Source organism: Takifugu flavidus, chromosome 15 (genome assembly GCF_003711565.1).
Source record: "Takifugu flavidus isolate HTHZ2018 chromosome 15, ASM371156v2, whole genome shotgun sequence".
Lineage (NCBI taxonomy): Eukaryota > Metazoa > Chordata > Actinopteri > Tetraodontiformes > Tetraodontidae > Takifugu > Takifugu flavidus.
In genome coordinates, this window is record NC_079534.1 from 3,720,001 (window position 1) to 3,742,844 (window position 22,844).

General features: G+C 48.0%; 1 protein-coding gene and 1 long non-coding RNA gene across 7 annotated transcripts in view; one reads left to right on the plus strand and one right to left on the minus strand.

Annotated features, from left to right (window-relative positions):
- The window catches only part of rnf220a (ring finger protein 220a), a 105,831-nt gene that overhangs the window by 68,474 nt on the left and 14,513 nt on the right, over window positions 1-22,844 (minus strand). The gene's annotated exons all lie outside the window — the stretch shown is intronic.
- On the plus strand, window positions 17,150-19,027 carry LOC130538602 (uncharacterized). The gene is made up of 3 exons (XR_008953918.1): window positions 17,150-17,335; window positions 18,441-18,632; window positions 18,773-19,027. It is a non-coding gene; the product is annotated as an uncharacterized LOC130538602 (long non-coding RNA).

Sequence of the window (22,844 nt, forward strand, 5' to 3'; positions counted from 1 at the left end):
AAGGAGTGAGTTCCGTCATTTGTTGCACCTCTGCATGATTGATCGAACACAATTGTCCTTCACGTGCACGTTTGAGGTCCAGAATTCTAAAGCATACACACTGAGTGTTCCAATTTAGCATAAAAGAAGACAAATGCACAGCAGGGAGGAGGCGATACGTAAACGTGAGACCTGTGGAGCGACTGGGCTGACTTGTAACAGCAGTGTGTGAAAAACAGAACAACACATGTGCTGGTTAGAAAGTGGAGCCACCACGGAGTAACGGCTCCTTGTAGACCCATAAAAAACAAATGCTCGATGTAGCAGTGTAAAGTCAGGAAGAAAAAACACCCAAGCAGCGGCGAAGAAAATGATGGAGTCAGGCCGTATTCAAAGGGAAGAGTGTGGAGCAAACAGGGATGCTCATTAGTTGATAATGGGAGGTGTGAGTGTGTCGGTGTGTGTGGATGTGTGGCGCTGGAAACGGCGCAGTAGGCCCACTTTGCTGCCTCTGTTCTGCGTGGAGGGTGAAGCCTTGTTGTGGTTTGAGCAGCGGAGGCCACCTCCAGCTAACAGCTCCTGGTAGACCTATAAATTTACCTTCATAAACAGGAGAGACGGGCAGAGGAAGGAGGCAGAGGCGTGTAAAGAGGGAGGGGAGGAACCTTGGTGGCGGGGGGGGGGGACACAGGAAAGAGGAGAGGAGCACGATGGAATGCATGATGAAGGGAGACAACAAGGAGGGAAAGACTGGTAGGAACAATCGGAAACTTATCACACTTCATTTCTTCATTTTCTGCCTCATCTATTCAAAATCTAGACTGAATAAGGCAGAAATCTGGTGTATTTTTAAATTTAAAGCGAGTCAAGAAGTTCATGGCGACAAAAACTGTCACCAACTCTGCCGTTTTCTTCACTCTGTGAATTTATCCGCCGCTATTTTGAGCTCCATCAGTGACCTTTGACCCCATGCGTTTTGGATCTACAACAATAAACAGTATATGTGGAATGAATTAGCATCTATGATGTCTGCATCTGCTCCTCTCCTCCTTCTCTCCTTCACCCTCCGTCCCGCTCGTCTTTCTTGTTTTACCCAAGTTTTTGAAACGGCGTAATGTGGCGACGCCTGCGACTCGGCTGGTTTGATCGTTAGCTGCGGCTCTACGATTCATTGGAGTGACAGGCCTCAGAGGAGGAACCTGCAGCAACCCTGATCGACCCGGTCCTCCTCTTCTGAACCAACCGCTTCCCCAGATGGTGCAGGAAGGAGGAAGTGAGGGCTGACCAATGAAAAAGCTGGCCTTTTACCACTGACCCATGGCGCTGCCCTCTTTGCTGTCCCCTGCAGGAACTGGGCCACATGTCTGGATCTGTCTGGGAGTGTGGAGGTCGAGGGAAAGACGAGCACGCACGATTCCTCTCACTGTGGCGAGCGTCTCGCCAAATGTGCCTTTGACTTTTACGGCTTTACAGCAAAACAGACGTGATGGTGAGAGAACCAAGAAGGAGAAATGAGGTAAAACAGGAGGAAAGTGGCTCAGGCAGCAGTCGATCAGCCGCTGGAATACTGAGCTACAAGATCTCTGAAAGCAAAGGTGACCCCCGCCATGTGACATCCACTTTTTCCTAACTTTGACTTTCCAAACATGTGCATGTGTGAGGTTTTCCATGCCTTTTAAAAGCCACCTGGAAACTTCAGAGAAGAGCGGGCCTGCAGATAAGACAGTTATCCTCTATTAGTTTAACTGTTAAGGCCATCAGACGTCCGTCTACCGTCCTGTTCGCCCTCCTCCGGTACCACAGCTCAGTCTGGTGCCCCCCCCCATGACTTTCAGTCTTTGTCTTTTGTGAGGCTTTTTACTTATTTCAAAGTCCCAGAGAGCGCATGGCTAAATTAGGCAGTAAATGAATGAAATGTTGCTAATTTGAACATTTCTGCAGACCAACTCAAGACGAATGTGCAATAAAACTCAGAAATACCAGAAATCAGGACGGAATGTAAGATACAAAATACTCCTGTGTCCAAAACAAGGCTTTTATAGTCCACATATCTTTCCGCTCTGATTGATTCGCCAGCCTGGGGGATTTTTGCCGCGTCTTTATCTTTCTTTCCATGACTTTCCTCCGAGCCTCCATCTCTCTCGGACCCTCAGCGCTTTTGGTCTCTTTCCTGTTGCCTTTGAACCAAGATCAGAGGGACTATTTCAGCCCCGGCTCACACACACACACACACACCACACACACACACACACACACACACACCTCTAGCTGGTCTGTGTGTTTAACCCAGAAAAATCACTGAATCTTTCATTATTTCAAATGGCACAAAAACCACTGACATTTTTATAGGTAACCATTAACACGGATTTAAATATGTCAAAATCAAGCTTTGATTGTGAATCAAATACAGAAACAAAATGTGTGTGTGTGCTAAAAAAACAAAACGGGGCAAAATAGATAAAAGGTAGATACACTCGATTGTTAAAGGGTAAATAGGTGGTCAAATAGTGAGAAAAAAATCACAGAAAATGCAACTGCTGCCTTTGGAAAGGCTTGTGTGTGTGTGTGTGTGTGTGTGTGTGTGTGTGTGTGTTTACACATTTAAAACAGCTGAAAGAAACAGGTAGGTGAAGTTTGAGCTTAAGAATACTCCTTTTTCCACCTGTCAAGAGTCGGCTCAAGTGTGTTTTCTATTTGTACCACACTGATACACCGACACAAAGAAAATGTGGGAAAACAGGCGACGGTTGCAAACAAGCAGTGCAATTTTGTGTATATTTCTCTTAAATAAAGTGTGTGCACGCAGACCCACACATAAAGAGAGTATTGTGCAGCTATCATATAGTTGCTGTCAAAGCCACCACCAATTATGACCATTAGGAGTCCCATCATGTCACTAGCTGTCCCTGAACCCCCACCCCACACCTCTCTCACCAACAGACCCTATAATCTAACCTCACTTTGCTCCCAACACACACACACACACACACACACACACACACACAGAGGCACCAGCAGGCACATAAAGACTGAGAATGTAACGTGAAATGTTATATCTTTCGTCTTTTCATTGCTGTATAATTTTTGGAGGAAAATGGATGATTGAGGTGACAAAAAGGTTTCCTGGTGCAAAGCATGATGGGAAAATCAACCTAAAAAGATCATTGAACATTTGCATTTAAAGAGTTGATGGAGAAACGGTCACGTGATGCAGCCGTGCTATATGTTGAGACCTGTCATTGAGGGAGGTGGACATGCTTCCTGGGGGGGGGGGTTAACACACATTTCCAGGGGAAGCCATTAGCCTGACAGCCAGGGGCCAGACAGTTGTTGAACCACCTGTTTTAGTTAACAGGTAGCTTTTAGTTTACGAGGCGAACCGGGCTGACTCCACTGTGTGGTTCCCTCCACGGGCCCGCGTCAACCTGTTCTCCACAGAAACCTGTCGACCCAGATTGATACATTCCCTGAAACAAACGTGACTCTGTGGGGTGATGTCAGACACACACACACCGTTTCCTTTGTCCGCTCCGCTGCGGTTCTACTGCGGCGTTGCCGGCGCTGGCAGTGACAGCAACGTGTTGCTGCTGCGGCGTGTTGCTGGCGGTGCCAGCGCCTGACACCTCCCCGCTGGCTGACGTGGTTCTGCAGTGAGAATGGGACCAAAGCAGTGGTCAATAATAGGATTTAATTAGGTGCCGGACCCGTTCTGGGAGCCTTGGAGTGACTGGAAAAAAAGACGATAATGAGCGTGTTGCCTAACTTCCCTCATGTGAAATAGCCATTTGCCTTCTGCTTCAAACATTCTGGAGCGTCATATTTCCCAAAAAATTAAAAAGAGAGGGACGAAAAGGATGAAGTATCACGTTAAAGTGTCTCAGCAAGTGCTAATGGCCTTCAACACACACGAAGCCACACACAGGTGCAGCACCCTGTAGGGTCCCAGTGTGTGTCATTAGACCTATCAGGGCCATTCTGGAAGGATTAGAGGACCGTTAGAAGAATAACACACACACACACACACACACACACACACACACACACACACACACTGACAGCTCACCGCTGGACTGTCTGAACACTGCTGGAAGACAAATCCCTGCACACATGCGAGTGTGTGTGTGTGTGTGTGTGTGTGTGTGTGTGTGTGTGTGTGTGTGTGTGTGTGTGTGTGTGTGTGTGTGTGTGTGTGTGAGAGAGAGAGAGAGAGAGAGAGCACGTGTCTGTATCTGGTGCATCATGCTGTGAGCACTAAGCAAAGATATCAGTGTACCGCTGAGCCCTTTACAGAGCTAATCCATCACACACGCGCACACTCGTGCACACGTGCACGCACACACAAACTTATTGCATTTGTGATCAGTGAAACAAGTATATTTCTAAAAGTGAATTAAAGTAAATGAGTAAAATGTAGGAAGGGAGATCCTTCAGAAAGGAAGCTTGTGTTTCCTTCCATTAAACCACCACAGATGGTTCCACCCAGCATATGCACTGACCGCCTGCCCGTCCTCAACCCCCACCTGTCTGCTGGGGTATCCTGACCATTTGTGGGGGGAGGCGGAGGGAGAAGGCCAGAGAGATGGAGGGAGACTGAGGAGAGAGAGAAAAGCTGGTGGGATGGTTTGGAAGTGGCGGAGGAGGGTGTAGCAGCCAGTCAGTCAGTCAATGGTCTGAAGGAAAGGCCGGGACAAAAGGCCTGGGTGTGTGTGGCTCTTTTCACGGCTGCTGTTTTTGTGTGAATGTTGGTAATGTGTATGCGGACGGGAGGGGGGGGGGCAACAGGGGCAGTTTGGGGTCGGGGCTGGGGACGGTTAACAATGATGTGGAGGACTGGGTGCATTAATAAGCTCCCTTATAGCAAGCTGAGCACAGTCACTGAGCCAAGGGGCTGGTCACTTTGCTGTTTTCACTGAGGAGGGGGCAAAGGAGGGGAGGGGGGGTGGATGGGGGTGGGGGGGGGTCTTCTCTGTGGTGACAATTTCCACCTCTCCTTTTCTCCAACCATTCTCCAGCTTCTCCAGGGAGTTTTCCTTAGTTAATACAGGCTGCAGCAGAGAATGGGGCATGGTGGCCTGATGGTGGGGGGGGGGGGGGGGGGCTCCAGAACTAAAGCCCTCCAACCTCAGAGGCTTTCATTATGATCAGGAACTGTTGGAGCACTTCAGCTCTGGCCACGCCACACCGAGAACCAAGAGGAGAAAAAAGGGAAGTCCCAATGTTTCATTTCCTTAGAGCTGAGGCTGATGTGGGAAAGCAGGATCCACAAACACGATGCGCTGATATTTCCCAGGAAGGGAAGAAAGGAGGAGCAAAAGAGAGGAAGAAAAGGCAGAGAGGAATGAAAGCTGACTCCGCTTTAAAGTGGATTAGAGGCACACAGTGTTGAAACAATGGGAGGTGAAAAATCAAATTAGAACTCCCTGAACATCAAACGGAGGAGGCCAGGAATGGCTAAGCTTCCTCCGTCTCTAATCCGAGGACTCGACGTGGACGGTCCAGGCAGACAAGCTGCTCTGCTTCTGTTTGCCTCTCTGGCGTGTTTGACTTCTTCCCTCATCTGCTCCCCTTTCCTGCTCTTTGCTCCGCTCTGCTTTTAAGCCTTTAAAGGCCTCGGTCCAAAGGTACGACTGAAGTTAGGCGAGCGGACTTTGACTGCTGAGCATGCTGGGAAGACCGTCCCTAGTCCTGTTTCTGTAGTTCTGTCCTCTGGTCTTTTCTCTGAATTCCCTGCTGTCATTCCATCTCGCTGCCTGTGTATATTCCATATTTCTATTCCCATAGGCTGCCATCTCCTTTCTTCTCACCTCCTCCTGCCGGTCATGTTCCCACGCAGGCTGATTTCAGAGATCTGAAACACGACTGGCGGCGCGTCGGGCTGGTACCACTCTCAGCACCGGGAACAGTGAAGCCAAAGAGGATTGAAAGAGAAATAATAATGATGCGCTAACTCTGACTGCAAAGGCAGCCACGACTGGTTCAGCCACGACTGGTTCAGCCACGACTGGTTCAGCCACGACTGGTTCAGCCACGACTGGTTCAGCCACGACTGGTTCAGCCACTCTCGACTCCCTTGTGCTCCTTTTTCCCCCCTTTTTGCTCACTTTTACTCTCCCTCAACAACAAAACATGTCAACAAATCTGCCATTCACAGCGCTTTTATATGAAGGCCCATCGCACAAACGGTCTGCGCACAATCGGGGTACCGAAAAGAAACGGTGCTAAAAATCACCTTCCTCTGCTTTTACCCCTCCCGTAGTTCCCAGTAAAGAAGAAGAATGCCCCAGCAGTGATGCATGTTCCATTGTTCACGCTCTGCCTCCAATTTGCTCTCCACATTCTGCGGCCTCGGCCGAGACGTTACGCCGGCTTAAGGGACAAATCGCACACACAAAAAGGGAGAGAAAGACAGGTGGGGGGTGGTGAGGAAAAGATATGGAGAGATGAGAAGAGTGAGAGGGTGGGGGGGGGACAGAAGGGCTAACCCTCTTCACAGCAATGCAATTATGGTCTGCATTTGAACCCGGTGGGGTTTTTGTGGCAGCCTCTCTCTCGCCGTCGCTCTCTGTACTTTAGCGGCGAAGCTAATTGCCATAGCCGCGGCAATTTCTACGGTACATGACATTAACATGGTAGCGTGTCGCCGACAAAGGGGAGCATTCAAAGGGGTTTAGAAAAGAGCAGCGGTTTCGCCTGGTTAAGTAGGCCTCAACCTGCCAAGACGGCAAGACAGACAGACAGCTAGTGTGTTTATTACTGCAGCCACCAAGGGAGAGAGCACTCAGACGGAGGGAAGCAGTGACATCTATTTACTATCGGGGTGGCTGTTTTAAGGTAGGATGCAGCTGCGGGGGTTAATGAAACCTTACCCCCCTCCTGGCCAAAAAAGAATGCAGCCACTTTACATGCTATAAAATCACACTGCACACCGAGGAGCAGACTACAGAGAGTTTGGTTTCATTTTACATATGAGTAAAATCCAACACGTAACTGGGACCACCAACCAGGACAGCTGCCGCTAACACCCGTCCTATAAGCAGGAATATATGGTGCCAGAGGCCGTACCAACGGGCGTCTACGCATGAGTGTGAAACAGGTGGCCGGTTTAACAATCTGACATACAGTAGCAATGATTTTCTTTCTCTCCACCTCCTCTTTATCTCCACATTAGCCCGACTAACACGAGAGGGCATGTGGGCGGCGTCGCATCTTTGGCTGTAATAATATAAGGTTAGTTTAGATTCAACATGACTTGGTCTCTAAAAACACACATACGCGCTGACGTGGGGTTAAAATTGGGGGTCGGTGAGCATACGCCAAAGTCGGTGGACGTGGGTGTGACTCAAAAGATGTTTCCAAAACAGAAAGTTGAGGGAGGACAAAGAGAGAATGAAGCGAAGGAGCAAAACGGCTGCCTGGACACAGAAGATGAGGAGGAGGAGGAGAAGGAGGAGGAGGCTGAAAGCGAGGGTAAACTCCCACATTCATACAGACACACAACAAGGGAACCCCCGCTCCATTGAAAAGACCATCTGTGGCTTGAAATGGAGGTGTTGTGTGTGTTCAAAAACATTTCTGTTTTAATTCTTGTGCCGGCGGAGCAGGCGGAGCAGGGAGGGGAGAAAGGGAGGAGGAGGCAGGCGTGAAAAGGTCCTGCTTCTGGACTCTGCTGCTTTCTTTTTTTTTAAAAAATTATAAAAAGGGACACCGTAAACAGATGAATGTGTGTGTGTGTGTGTGTGTGTGCGTGTGTGCGGGCCCCTGTAACAGAGGGCCATCTACACAAACCAAATTACACGGGGTGAGCTGGACAGACACAGCTATTTTGTTAACAAAACCAGTCTGAAATGTGGCATTAGGGACGCACAGAGTGACTAACAGGGACAGACGTTAAGGACCAGTTTAGGAAATCCACCATGTCCCACGTGTTAGATACACACACACTCAATCACCTTCAATGCCAAATCAGCCTCAGATCACATCCTGCAGCTTTTTCCGACATGGAGAAGGTTAAAAATGTTCTAAAACTGCCATCGATAAACTTGTTATATCCTCTTATATCCTCCCCCCCCCCCATGTCTTTGTGCTTATCTCCATCTCTCCAGATTGAGTACCTCCGATTCATTTCCACCCCCCCTCCCTGTCAATTAATTAAGTGCATGCTTTTCTTTGGCCGTGCACGCCAATTAGCATGAGATAAATATGCATTAGTGGAATTATCTTGTCTCCTCGTTGGCCCGACACCCCCCCAACGATCTGACTCCCGGCGCCCGTGTTGGGATGTTAATGCTAATTTGCATCATGAGTACTTTTAAATGTGCGTTAATGAGGCCCAGGTATTAGGTCCCACCTTGATCAGGGACCCGAGGAACGTGCTCAAGGACTTTCACAGCCCACGTGAAGATGACACATTTTAATTCCGGACCGTGTTGTATAACCAGATGGTAAAGCTTGATTATTTAAATGACGTCGTTTGTACTTGGTTTAAAACAATCGATTAACATCTGGAGAGAAATGCTGGAATTTCTCTGAATAATTGAAAGGATTCAGGCCATTTAAAAACAGGCTGTATAATGCACATTTCCCATAACACCATGCCAGGGGGGCTTCACCAAACTTCCTGCAAGATAATCAAATAATGGGCCCAGAAGTCGATTTTCTCTAATAGGCGCAGGGGCAATTCCAACGATACACTTCATAGCATTACATCACTCACGGAGCACTCTGACAAGCCATTTACTGACAATGAATTACCTCACTGACCATAAAAACTAAACTAATGTGAAATATCCCATATTTTAATCAACTTGGAAGAAGTGGGGGGAAAAGTATTGCTCCTCTCAAATATTTGGACCCGTGCCGGACGTTTCAGCGGTGGGCCTTAATTAAATTAACCCCAGACCATATTTGATTTGTGCCCATTAAAAACTCAGGGTTAGACGGTCTAATTCCTAAAGAGTCTCAGTTTGTTAACAGCTTGTAGAATATGACCGTATATAGATTCTTCTTTAAAAAATACATCGCCATCATGTTTTATTGTCCCAAACTGGACCCAGTTAAGTGGTTTTTCAACAGGTTCTTGCCGTGTGGTGCAGCATTAAATCAAAAGTAGATCATCTAAAGGACGCAGAGCTTCATTTAGTGTATCAGCAGAAGTTCAGTGAGGAGGAAAAGAGCTGGATGGATCGGGAGTGTGCACCTCATAAGTCCTCCCCGCGTGCGCAGTCGCCTCGATGGGAACTTACTCTTAAAGAAATCAATTATCCACAGCCAAGAATATTTTGCAGGAGGAGTCATTGGTAATTACAGTAATTCATCACTAAATATGCAGTCAACTATTTGCCGATATTGCAGCGAGAGCGAGCAGATGTTTTTAAGAATGGATGTGTCCATAAAAGAAGCATAAAAACAGGATAATTCAAAGGGCCTGTGTAAAACAGCACTTTTATGATGCTTTATATTGTCTAAAAAGGGTGAGAAGAATATGTTAAATAAATCCTTTTTGGTTTAGAATTTTTATGGCTGATTTTGCTGGAATTTTTCTCTGGTTTTTTTTTTTTTTATAATCTTTTAAAATGAAATAAAGCTTCATGGAGTCAAACAGGAAGCAGAGAGTCTCCTGCAGACGAGTGCTGGTTTGCTGAGCACTAAATTCTTTCACGTAACAAAGCCTGAATGGCAACGAGACAAACCGCTGCAGTGTGTGTGTGTGTGTGTGTGCGTGTGTGTGTGTGTGTGACCTCTTGTTTCCCGACCTCCGCAGCCCTCGGTCCAAGCTGACAGGACCTCCCACCACCTCCTCTCTATCAATTATCATTTGTCCAGGTTGAACATGCATCATCTGCTCCAGCTTCAGGAGACGCCGCACTCACTCAAAATGCAAATGTTGTGTGTCATTTTCTGTGTGTGTGTGTGTTCGGAGAGCAGGGATTTTCTTCCTGGTCATTCAAGGAGAGAGAAGCTTGTCAGCATTATCAACTTTCCCTCTCCACACCAGAACTCCTTGAACAGGTTGCTCGAGATATTGAAAGTGGCAAAACGTAGCGGGCGGATTTTAAAAACTCAAAAGGAAAATGAATGAAAACACAGTGTTTAATTTTCATGATAGAATTGTAATGAATGTGTTGGAAAAAGGCATGGAAATGTGAACTTAGAGTGGGTGACAATGTGTGTGTGAAACGCTGAGAGAGGGGTGCCTGAGGGAGGCTGAATGGCACCACCCAGTAGGCCGTGAAATCAGAAACCTTTGCCAACAAGACAGCCACCACACAAGTGAGCGTGTGTGTGTGTGTGCGTGACCAGTGTGCTCTAGGAAAGTGCAGTCATGCAAGGTATCACCCCGCTCCTCCCCTTGTTCCCTCAGGTCCTCCGCCCGACCCCCCCCCCCCCCACCACCACCACCACCACCCCATACAACTCAGTTAGCATGTCGCTAACATGCACATGGAGCTTTCATGTTAGCCACTCTGAGCTTCTATCACTGTCCATGTGTTCTGATTCAGCTTCTTCTGTGGTCTCCCTGTTCCTGAAAGCATCCACAACGCCCTCCACCCCTCATCCTCTCATCTTTCTGTCTTTTCATTTCTCCTTTAACAAACTCTCCGCTTTCTCAGTGTCTCGCTTAGCAGCCGTCATTACCATGCTGACGCTGACTTTTCCCCTCTTGTCTCACTCTCACTCTTTCTAAAGGGTACTTAATAAAATTCTGAGTCTGGTTTCAGTGATTGTGTGTGTGTGTGTGTGTGTGTGTGTGTGTATGACTGAGAGAGAGAGAGAGCGAGAGAGAGAGAGAAGGGCTTTTGTCTTGTTTTGTTTCTCTCTCTCTCTAAAGGGTACTTAATAAAATCTGAGTCCTTCGAGGCCCAGCAACAAAGCATGGCACACACACAACACACACACACACACACACACACACACATAAACACACACAAAACTAACACAAACATGGGCCTTCATTTGGTTAGGAACTAGCATCACATCCAGAACCTTCCTAATCCAAGAGTTTGGTAACACACCTCTGTAGGTTTAAATTTTAGATAAAGGTGAGACCAGATGAAATCTATGTGCATGTAGAAGGTTGATAACGACTGCATTTTTATTCATTTTCCGACATCTTAAACGAGATGTAATAACTCCTTGAGATTTATGCGATATACGCGAAATGAGGCTCCTTTCCTACATACGAAATGAGGAGAAAAAAGAGCACGGAACCATTTATCAGGTGTCAAGTCCTGACACTTATCAGACATGTTTCTCAGACAGGGCAAAGGGAAGAAAAATGTTTATTTTGTAGCTCTCTAATTATTTAGGGGCAAATGATCCCCCAGTAATGACCAAATATGGGCTTCCTTCCGCAAGGAAGACTAATGGCTTTAGTATTAATGAAAGTCTTTCTTTCCCAGGATGAGAAATTAATCAAAGATAGAGAGGGAGAAGGAAGATATTAAAAGTTTAACTGGGGCTAAATCATTAATTATGCTCTCAGAGAGCGTTTGACAAAGATAAACTCTTCCAAATTAAGATCTGTTTGTGCTCATACACTGTCCAGACAAGTACATCAAGCAAGAGAGAAATTGAAGAAAAAATGAGAACAAAAGAGGAGAAACAGTCATTATAAGAGGGGAAATAAATCAGATATATGTAAAACAAACAAACAAACAAACAAAAAAACCGCAAACTGAATAATGTCAAAAAGGTCATAAAGTACGTTAAAAAAGAATCTAGACATAAAACAAGTGCAGGGGGCGGAAAAAGAGCGAGCAGGGAGGTATTCCAGGAAACTTTGTCTTGCTTCCCACCTCACCCGCTGCTTCCCCTCTCTGCTAAATTATTCAGGGCCACTTCTGCAGCACGCTTGATTAAGTTTTCATTTCTGCAAATTACCATTCGGAAACGCGGCGCGCTACTGAATCACAAAACCACTACAAGATACACGGCTGTTTATCTCTGCTGAGAGGGTGACGAGCAGAGGGGAACAAAGGCAGCAGCAATGATTGCATTATACCTTAATCATTTCTTTGTTTTGCTGGGATCTTTATGTATCCTCAACCTCTTTGTCAACACTCTTAATTCGCCATCATTCCGCCACGCTGGAAAACAGCAAAAGATAAACAGATGTAAAGAGAGTGTGAGGTGGGGTCTAATCTACTGTACGTGCACGGCCATGTAGTCAAACAGTCAATATGCCCCATTAGGAAGAACAATGAGGGGGGGGTTGGCTCCCAGTCCAGTTAAACCTTTATTACCCAGCATATGTATGGTTGTGGTCAAAATCCCAAAAGTTCCCTGTGACACCGGGCCGTCTCCTTGAATTGCTGCTCTCGGGCCTCCTGGACGTCGACAAGCCCCACATAACTGTGATCAGCAGCTAAAGGGGGGGGGTGGTGTTGGTGGGGCGGTGGGGGGGGGGGGGGTGATCCTCCAGGGCGCCGCGTAAGCATCGGTTAGGGAAATGACGGTGGTTAGGATGAGGAACGCGGCGTTTGGATCCGGAGGAGGCAGTTGGGGATGTGCATGATCTGTGCGTGTCTGCAGGTGTGCGGGTCGGCGGGGGGTCCAGACACATCGTTGTCTGTGCTGTATGGTGTAATTAGGGAAGGGCAAGGCCCCGGCAGGGGTGAGGACCACGGCTGTGCATAATGAACACGTTCATGTTGTCAGTATGCACGAGTGCGTGCGCTCGGCGTGGGCCGCTGTCATCTCCCAGGCCCTCTGCAGGAATCCAGCTCCCCAATAAATCCCCCAGAAAAGCCCGAAGCGGACCCGTGTGGAAATCAGGCCGGACAAGATAAAGAAGAGCAAGAAGAAACCGAGACACTCCTTCCTGTGCCTCGTTACCACTAATATCGCTGCACACGAGGAAATTTACGGTGGGCCGTGTTTACCGACAGCTAATCAGCACCGGACCACAAAAGGGCCCCTCTGTGGTCCGAGATAAGCATCAGAACATGCACACACACCTGTAGCGTGCACGATAAGCAGCGGCCTTTCACGCTCCAAACAACAGCTCCTGATTTACGGCGCTGGATAAGTGTAGCAAAATGTCTGCGGACGGACTGTTGATTATTCTTCCCTCATCGGGACGCATGTGAGAAATTGGGAGGTGGGTGATTTGTGGGGGGCCGCGCATGAAAGCAATCTGTCAGCGGGCGGTTGCGCTGGTGTCAGCTGATATCATAAACAGCTGCATCTTTTGTGGGCGCGATGTGTAAAGGTTGCGGCGCAGATTTACAGCCGTCTCCCATGGAGAAGGCGTCCTCCGACTGACAATGAGCGGCGGATTAACGGGTGAGCCTCCGGCCTTCCTCCGGCCTTCCTCCCGCCTTCCTCCTGCCTCTCCCTGGTCCCCTCCCTCAGCCTCTTGCATCGCTGCATCTCTCTGCTTGTTAAACCCATCTCTTAATTAGCACTTTCGGACCCTGGTGATAAACTATCTGCAGGACGCGCTAAAGAAAAGGAGCCATTTGTTTTAGAGCATTTTTGGCCTCTGTCCTTGTCGCCTGGACGGAGTCTGATCCCGTATCTCCTCTGAGCCCCCTCTCGCTGCTCTTTGTCCCCACCTTTGATCTCTTTAACAAATCCAAATCAGGCCGTATCCAGGCCCGCGTTATCCGCCTCTCTGCTCGTTTCAGGAGCGGCAGAAGACAAAGAATGCGGTGTCGTCCAGCAACATCTGGCTCAAGTTTTGCAATGCTGCCCAGAAATAAACTGCACTTCGGGGGACGTCAATAAACCAAACTTCTTTCTACTTTTGAAGTTTTGGAGGCAGCAGGTTTGAATTATGCTTCGCTTTGTCAGACCCTTCAGCCGGGATCTGCTGGCTTCGTGTCCTCTACACGAGACAAATGATCTCCAAAAGTCAACGCGTGCGACAAAGAAAATGCTTTCAACTGTGTGTTGATTGTTATTTTGTCTTTTAATGAATGAGAACTGTGGTGGGAATCACGAGGGCCGACACCAGTCGGGATCACTGTTGTAGTGTTCTATGAGAAAGGGAAACAGGAAAGCATGTTTTGTTACACGCGCTTGCTTTATTCCTGCAGATCTTCCCCTCTCTCCCCCTTGTCACCCCCCCCCCCTCACGCTGAGGCCATAGATCTCTCTAACAGGCACTATCTGCAGCCTTAAGCCCTAATGAGGCATCATAAGGCGAACAGTTTGCAGCCGCGCCGTGCTCCTCTTTTATTTGCCAAACCATATCTCTTCCTCTCCCCGCTCCTGGCTGCCCTCTCCTCGTCTCTCAATTGCTCTATCACTCTGCCCTTCTCACTGTACCCCCCCCCCCATCCATTGTGTTTTTATCTCTCCTCTCATTCACCCATTGAGCTCCCCTCTCTCCCTGTTTGAATCATATCTGGCCGTCTACATATGCTAAAGCCTGTGTAATTACAGCAGCTCTTAAATAAAGACGTGCTCCTAAAGCTGTCGGCTGAAATCACAGCCAAACAAGGCAGGAGGGGCCTCCCAGTGGCAACAAAGCTGTCATAGATAGCTGTGGATTCATCATCACCGAGGATGAGGGGAGTGAAGGGACTGAAATATATACATATATTTGTCCAATCATGTCTTCATTGCAGGGGAAATGTCACTAAATGGAATGGGATAGGAGGACAGAGGAAAAGCTTTACTGGAGAGGGCATTTACTAAATATTATCAACACTTTGAGGGGGAATTACACTACAATTGTGAGGCTAAGTGAATAAAGCCACAAGCACGTATCAAAAACAGATGTTAAAGGAATGTCCTGGAAGAATATTTAGAAAAAAAAGAGTACTAATGAAACATCAGAACATTGTGTGAAACAGCACCGTTGACACGGCGACAGCTCTTTAAAATAACTGTCAGAAAGTCTCCACAGCCTCAAACACCACCTCCCAGGCCAAACAAAGACATCTATTCAAGCCCTGGTTATATAAAGTCCTCCTGTCTGTAAAAGGGTAACTGCTATAGTCAACGCCATCACTTATATATGAACGTCTGCAGGGTTCAGCTTCTGCGTGCCCTCAGTCTGTCCAGGGTCCTGGACTGACTACAGCTAAACAAGAGCATTTCTACATCTTGATGCTCCATTTGGAGATGGCCTCCACAGTTTCAATCACCTCCAACTATTCCATCTCATTGGTACAGCTGGAATCCCAGGGGGCGGCCCCAGAGTACATTTTTGGGGGCCTTACAGTTGTATCTATTCAATCATCTTCATTAACTTGGGGTTCTCTTCATCCTCCACACTTCCTCCCCTTTGTTCCACATGTTTGCCTCTCTTCTCATCCTCCTCTTCGGCCTCGCTCCAGTTTGGTCCTGACTTCTGTAATTCATCAGTGCAGGCAGCAGCACAGATTGATCAACCTGTAAAGGCAGCGCTGTGTGCGCTGCTGATGTAGCAGTAACCTTTGCTGAATAGTGAGCAGTATGTGTGCACGCGTGTGTGTGCGCGCATGAGAGTGAGTGTGTGTGTATGTGTCCGTTTGCACTGGGGAAAACGAAGGGGACATTTTTTAAAAATAGATTAATCGTTGTGGTAACAGGGGATGAAAGTGGTGGAGTCAGGCCCATCTTTTGAGAAACAGATGTGACACACACACACACACACACACACACACACACACACACACACACACACACACACACAGCTGCATTCTAATAACCGAGGGGCTCATCCCAAGTGCTTTCTACGCTTGTATCAACCAACATGCAGCGAGACCTCAGATTCAACCGTCAGCACACAAACACCTTTGGGAAAATACAAAGCAATTTAACACTAATCACTAGACTTTGTATTCATCTGGATTTCCTATGATTAATCGCTTTCCACAGCAAACTATCCCCCTGAAATTTGTGTTTAAATCAGTGCTGTGTGAGAGGCAGATATATAGTCTCTATTTGTTAAGGAGGAACGTCAAACTAACTGCAAGACAACTGCTTTAAAGGCATGTTTCACTCTCTGTTCTCAGGAGAGGAGAGGAGAGGAGAGGAGAGGAGAGGAGAGGAGAGGAGAGGAGAGGAGAGGAGAGGAGAGGAGAGGAGAGGAGAGGAGAGGAGAGGAGAGGAGAGGAGAGGAGAGGAGAGGAGAGGAGAGGAGAGGAGAGGAGAGGAGAGGAGAGGAGAGGAGAGGAGAGGAGGGGATAGGAGGGGAGGGGAGAGGAGGGGAGAGGAGGGGATAGGAGGGGAGAGGAGAGGAGAGGAGAGGAGAGGAGAGGAGAGGAGAGGAGAGAGGAGAGAGGAGAGGAGAGGAGAGGAGGAGGTGGATGGAGAAGCAAGACGGGATGAGAGTGGCAGAAGAGAGGGAGCAGCAGAGGAGAGGTGACGGGGCTTTGGGGACAGACAGAGACATGAATAATTTATCAACACTTCTGATGAACAGATTAGGGAAAAAATGAAGAGAGGTGAAGCGAGAGAGGGGAGGGGGAGGAAGTGAGACAGAAAGAAGAGGAAGGGGAATGACAAACAGAGAGAGAAGAAGAAAGCAAGAGACGGGTGGAGGGGCCACACACTGGAGCTCTTTGATCCTAACAAACCTCTCACCCTGACACCACCATGCCATCTGTGGCCCCATCCTCTGTGTGTGTGTGTGTGTGTGTGTGTGTGTGTGTGTGTGTGTGTGTGTGTGTGTGTGTGTGTGTGAGTGAGTGAGAGAGAGAAACAAGGAAAACAAGACAGGAACAAATACAGCCGAAGTGTTTTTTATAATCTGAATCAGATTTTCTCATCACAAATAATTTCTTTCGACACAAAATGACAGTGAACTCTTTACACGAATGAACTGAAGTCAAAACCCCAAAATCCACCTTGATGGATTTTCCTCGGCATTCATCTGAGCCTCCCGGACGCTCTCGTAGCTGCGTCATCCATCTTCACGGCTACAGGATTCCCAATATTTAAAACTGTCCCTCCTCAGTTAACTGGTCAACCCTCCGGTCAAATGCTGCAATTAACATTCTGACCATTATTGATGTGTGTGTGTGTGTGTGTGTGTGTGTGTATTGATGTGGAATCACGGGTGCAGCAGCCACGAGAACACAGGCCTCGTCCACCAAAGTCGTCAGCCATTTTCTCCCACCTGCTTTGACTTTCACATGTTCTTTCCTCTCTCATTTTCTCTTCCCGTTCCTCCGCCGCCTCCCGGTGCACCTGCCCTTCATTACCGCAGCCGGCACTTTTCAGCTTATACCTCTGACCGCGTCTGTGTTCCCGCCGGCGGGAGCGGGGGTCAGCGTGCCGCCGACATTATGCCGCGCTGTAAACAACAACCTGGACGCCCGACCCGGAGCAAACTGCAGTGACCGGTTGCCCCCAGCGACCAGCTATTACCAAAGCCTGCACGCTGGGCTTCTGTGCCAGGTTGCTGGACATGTGACCCACAGTGAGGAGAACACACACACGACTACACACTACTACACACTCCCATCCTTCCTGACATTGATGCAAAGTCAGTGTTCCTCCTGTGCAGTTCAGGCTCGTCTTTAAGGATGAAAGTTTTATTCTCTTCTCTTCTCGGCGTGCATTATCTTAGCAGTCACGCACATGCACGCAGCTCATGTCTTGTTATCTTTCAGTTACTTCCCAGTCTTTGATTCCGTAAGGCGAGCAGCCTCAGTTAACACCACCCTGACTACGACTCGCGGAGGTCGATTTTAATCTTCCCTCCGCTGGCCTTTAGGTCCTGACCCATTCTTTTCACGACGCTGCTCTGACAATTACACGAAAGTACACACAGGGTCCCTAACAGACTGTGGAGCCCCGACTGGTGGCGTCCCATAGGTCATTAGGCTTCTTCCTGCAAAGCAAAGTGGCTCTCGCAAGTGCAGTGAGCTTTAATATGGTGTTAGCGACGAGAGAAAAGCTCCTCTCTGAGAGCCGCTTGTTTTTCCCCCGCTGGTTTTTGAGTTTTCATTTTTTCCAAAGAGAATACATCTCACCGGAAACAGAGCGAGACAGATTAAAAAGCTCAAAAAAAACAAGCAATTTAGGCCGGTCTGTGTTGAACTATCCAGGATAAAATACCATTTATTACATTAGTAAACGTGATGCGTTTCATCTTATTCTATAACACCACAGGAACAAGGCAGCAAGCTAATGAAGGAAGCTGAAAGGGAAGATTGCACTGTGTTAAGCACTCGTGCACTTGCACACACACACGCAGACACACACCCTCCCCTGTTGGGTGTAGAGGAGAATCAATATGTCTTTGAATGAGGGTCAGAAGGGTTGTCTGTCCAGGGAGAGCTGACAGATTTGCTCTCTTTTGCTCTGCTAAGCCCCTGCCTGCTTCCTGACACACACACACACACACACACACACACACACACACACATGCAAGGGCACACACACAGCTATGTGACACTGTTCCAAGAGGGCAGAATTCCCTGCATTTTGCCACCGCGATGTGATATTAGACATTCCACATCGAAATGAACCCCGCCGAGTGTGTGTGTGTGTGTGTGTGTAACGGTGTGTGTGTGACGCAGGGAGGTGAAAACCCGGTTTGGACAGCGGAACACGAGACTTGGCAGACGTGTCACAACTGGAAACAGAGAAGAAAGCCTGCAACGTCAGGAGATAAAAACAAGCAATCGAGCAGCACATTAGCCCCCTGCTCCTCACGTTTACCTCCCATCAGAGCAAAGCTGTGGGGCAGATTCACCCACAATCATGTCCAGGTCTGCACTGACGGGGGGAGATTATAAACCAGTGAAGGACACATTTTTTTAAATGTATAATTCTTAAAGAAAACCACTTCTCTGTCATGAAATGCCCCCTTTTCAAAGATGTGGCTTGTCTGCTTTGGGCTTGTAAACAGGTGAAAAGTGGAGATTGTTGTCCAGACGACTGAACGGAGGTGATTGTAAAAGGCCGTCTGTGTTCATTGTGGAGGAGCTGTAATTTACACCGAGGTCTGGCAGCACAAAGACACCGCGGGGTTAAGCAGATAATGGACCTAAACGCTGGATGTTCTTACCCTGGTTAAATCAAAACCACATCTGACATCAGAGCGGCCTCCGTGAATTATATGTTAATGAGCCTTCTTCAAGAAAAATAAATATCTTCTCACTTCCATTTGTGTTGTGTATATTATTTTCATTTTGCTGCATCGCTCCTCTGATAATCAGATTAAACCGAGCAGGAGCATGAATGTTCCTGTCAGATCAACGTTCTCATGCGCGTGCGTCTCGCTGGTGTGTGCGTCCTGTGTGATTAACATACTACGGCAGCAATTAGTAATCACTCATGGAGCTAATGACATCAATCAATGAGCTTTTAAAACCAGCCATTTGATAATTACAACCATCAATGGTCACCCATGGATTCATTATTGCTCAGCCCCCCCCACCACTGTGCCTTTACACATGCTAAATATTTTAATCAATGCTTTTCTGCATATCAAAGGTCATTTTGGGAGGAATTTCACTGCTCTTTACTGTATTTTAATTGAGTTAAACAAGTTGATATGGGCCGGGATGAAAAAGGCTCCAGTGCTGGTCTCTATTTTGTCCTCTTGACCCCTGACATCACTTTCACTCAGTAAAAATAAGGCGTCTGAATCGCTGGCCGACAGCTCCAGGATATGAATATGAGCTAACTTGCACATAATACAGCTGCACAAGTGAGCGTGTGTATGACTTGTGACGCGTGGGTGCTGCTATGTGTGTGTGTGTGTGCGTGTGTGTAACGCAGAGGCACAATTACCAGGCAGTCGCGAATCGATAGGTGCCTGCTGACAGATGGATTAGCACAGTAAACAGATGATACACACACCGCTAAATTATTCATCTGCTGAACAGTGGGCCGGGTTTCCACACTGTGACAGAGGAAAGAGAGGAGGATGAGGCCGCGAAGACGTAACTTGTGTGTCTTGAGTTTCACTGAAATAATTCTCCCTCAATTAGCCGCAACTAAGGACGTTACCTGGACGTGAAGCTGGGATTTGATGAGTGCGGAGGGAAGAAAAGAGCCATGAAGCGACGGACTAAGGTGCTCTAATGTCGCTGAGATATGCAGAGGCAGCGCGGGGTCAGTGTGAAGTGCCGTGCAAAGCGCCGGAGATTCCCAACGCGTGCATGTGAGCGCCGGCGCTCTCATCCTCTTTTATCCCTGTCTTTTTCTCAAGTGCAGGCAAATCCGTGCTCATTGTCTGTTTATGCCTTTATCGGAGCCTGCGGCGTGCGTGCAATTTAGTACGAGGTGGTCGTCCACGTGGTCGATGCACGTTCACGAGGGGGTTTCAGAGCCGCTGTGATAACAGGTTAGAACTGTTGTAATGAAGGTGATGCTGGAGACTTCTGCAGGACCTTTAAGTCCTTGCTGCCAGAGGGCACTCGCAGCTTTGAATAATGCAGATTCTGGCACATGCAAATCATACGAGCATGCACACACATTCATGCTCTTTGGCATGCATATAAAAGAGCCATTATTGATTTGGTTCACCTTTCTAAGGGACTTTAAGGGGCCTTTTGTGCAGCGGATGTTAAGCTTTATTCCTCGGGGATCAGGCAGAAGAGATCTAATATGATGCTACACAAATATGTGAGCCCCAACTGCAACCTTCAGCTTCAGGGAACAATTTAACCTCTTCCTTATTCAAGTTTCGCTTTCGCAAAATCCTACAGGTGCAGATGGCTGAACCTTTTTTTTGTCATATGAAAAAAGTGTGTGTGAGTGTGTCTGGGCTTTGTGAGGTGATCAGAAGAGCTAACGATCGTGGCAGCCTCCTCGCACAGACCGCACAAACAAACTGCAAACTGTTGGCTGGCATCACGGCCAACATCAGCAGCAACCAATCAGATCTGATGAATAATTCAATATTAAAGAGGGGGTGACCAAGACGGGGCGGAAGAGGGGTGCCAAGCAAGTGGCAAGCTCTTTGGAATGGAGCCTGCCTCGCATGTGTGTTTGTGTGCGTGCGCGTGCGTGTGCGCGTGCGTGTGTGCGTGCGTGTGTGTAAAAGTAAAGGAGGCAAAGGGGCGGCCTGTCACACTAGACTGCATCCACAAACTGGCTGCAGATTAGATTACTGAGGAGAGGAGGGGGTGAGGAGGAGAGAAGGAGATGAGGACAGAAGAGGGGGGGTAGGAAGAGGAAGGAGGGATGAAAAGAGACGCAGACAGTGGCAGTGGAATCCGTTAACACATCTGCATTAGGAGGCATCTAAATGTTGGAGCTCTCTTGGGAAACAGGCCTCTTCCAGACCTGCAGCTACAATAAAAAACACCTGAAAATGTCACTTTTTCCTGCTTTCTTCCTTTCAAATGACACCAAATTTACATTTGATCCAGAAGGAAAATGTGGGCTCTTTGTGTTGCAAACAGCAAAAAGGACAAACGAGACAGTGGTGTGTGTCCGGTCAGCTTTGTGGCACGCCGTAACCCCGTGTGCGCTTTTGTGTGTGTGTCCAGGTTTTAAAAGCTGGCTGTGTTGTGTTGCCAGGTGCGGAGCGGTTCTATGAGGCTCGGCGGAGTTTTAACGCAGTGTTTTTACTGGCCAAAGCTGACATCACCGGGGAAACAAAGTGGAATTCCGGAACTGTGGACTGGTTATGGACTCTGTGTGTGGTTGGGAGCGTGTGCTGCGGGGAGTTTGTGATTATCTTTTCAGAGAAATCCAAAAGTGAAATATCCTGTCATCAAGAGACGGAGTGGAAAGCCTTCACCCTTTCTGGATATTCCCAGAGTGAAATAATGCAGTGGTGGGAACATGTGAAGTATTATATCATCCCATTAGTGAGAGTTTGATGAGAGCTTGTGTGTGTGTGTGTGTGTGGGGGGGGGGGGATGTGGGGATGTAGTTTTACATTTGAAATAAAATGACCGATGATCCAGAGAGGTGGGGGGAATCTTCTCATCCCACCCGTTCTCCTTCATTTGGCTTAAACTGGCTCCTTTAGCTCATTTGTGTAACCTACTCCTCTACACACACACACACACACACACACACACACTGATCTGTGTCCAAATGGAGTGGCTGGGCCAACAAAGGGCTCGACAGGAAGCGACTAATCCTTGATCTGTGCAGCGTTGCAACAATGACCACAGGACGACGCGCCCCCATGACACACACAACTGCACATAGGCGCACAATCGCTGCTCGCTTCCAGTTGCCACCCAGTGAGCAAGAAAAGGAGGGGAAATGAACGTCTTTGAAGCACGGTGGCTAGAACTCTTCAGGGGTATAAACGAGTGTTTCCTTTAGCAGAAATTAGTGGAGAGGATCGTAGATATTTGAGTCAGATGCACAAGGAACAGTATTGATGAGGAAGGAGGCCTTCAAGCCTCACCCTGGGGGAGCTGCAGAGGGGCAGGAGGGCACACTTGGTGGTAAACAAAGCCACCACACGGAGGACGTTTGTGTGTGTGTGTGTGTGTGTGTGTGTGTGTGTGTGTGTGTGGGGTAGACTGACAGGGAAGCAACATGAGGGGGACAAGCCTTTTAACATCTGGCTAAGCACTGACAGGAAGACACACACGCGCACACACACACACACATATCACATGTAGGCAGGCTGGTGAGTCCCAGTCCTAATTATTAGAACACTCTTACTTAACTTAACCCTGCCACTAGACCGTGACAGGCAGAGATGGAAGGGGGGGGGGGGGGGGGGGGGGGGAGGTGGAGGAGGGCAGATTTTTGTGAGGACAAGGAGAAGGATGAGCGTCTATCTCCATGGCAGATTTTCTTTTTAACTCTTTCCGTACCGAGATGGAATGTGCCCCCTCGTCAAGGCTGCGCCGGTGTTCCGGGAGCTTTACCGGTTTTTAAAAGTCATCATCATAAAATGTGTTGTGGGATTCGTTTGAAGAATCAGTAAAAACAGGCATTAAAGGTCAAAAACTGCAATTTGTAACCTTAAATCGTCTGAACCCAACACACGCTGTTTG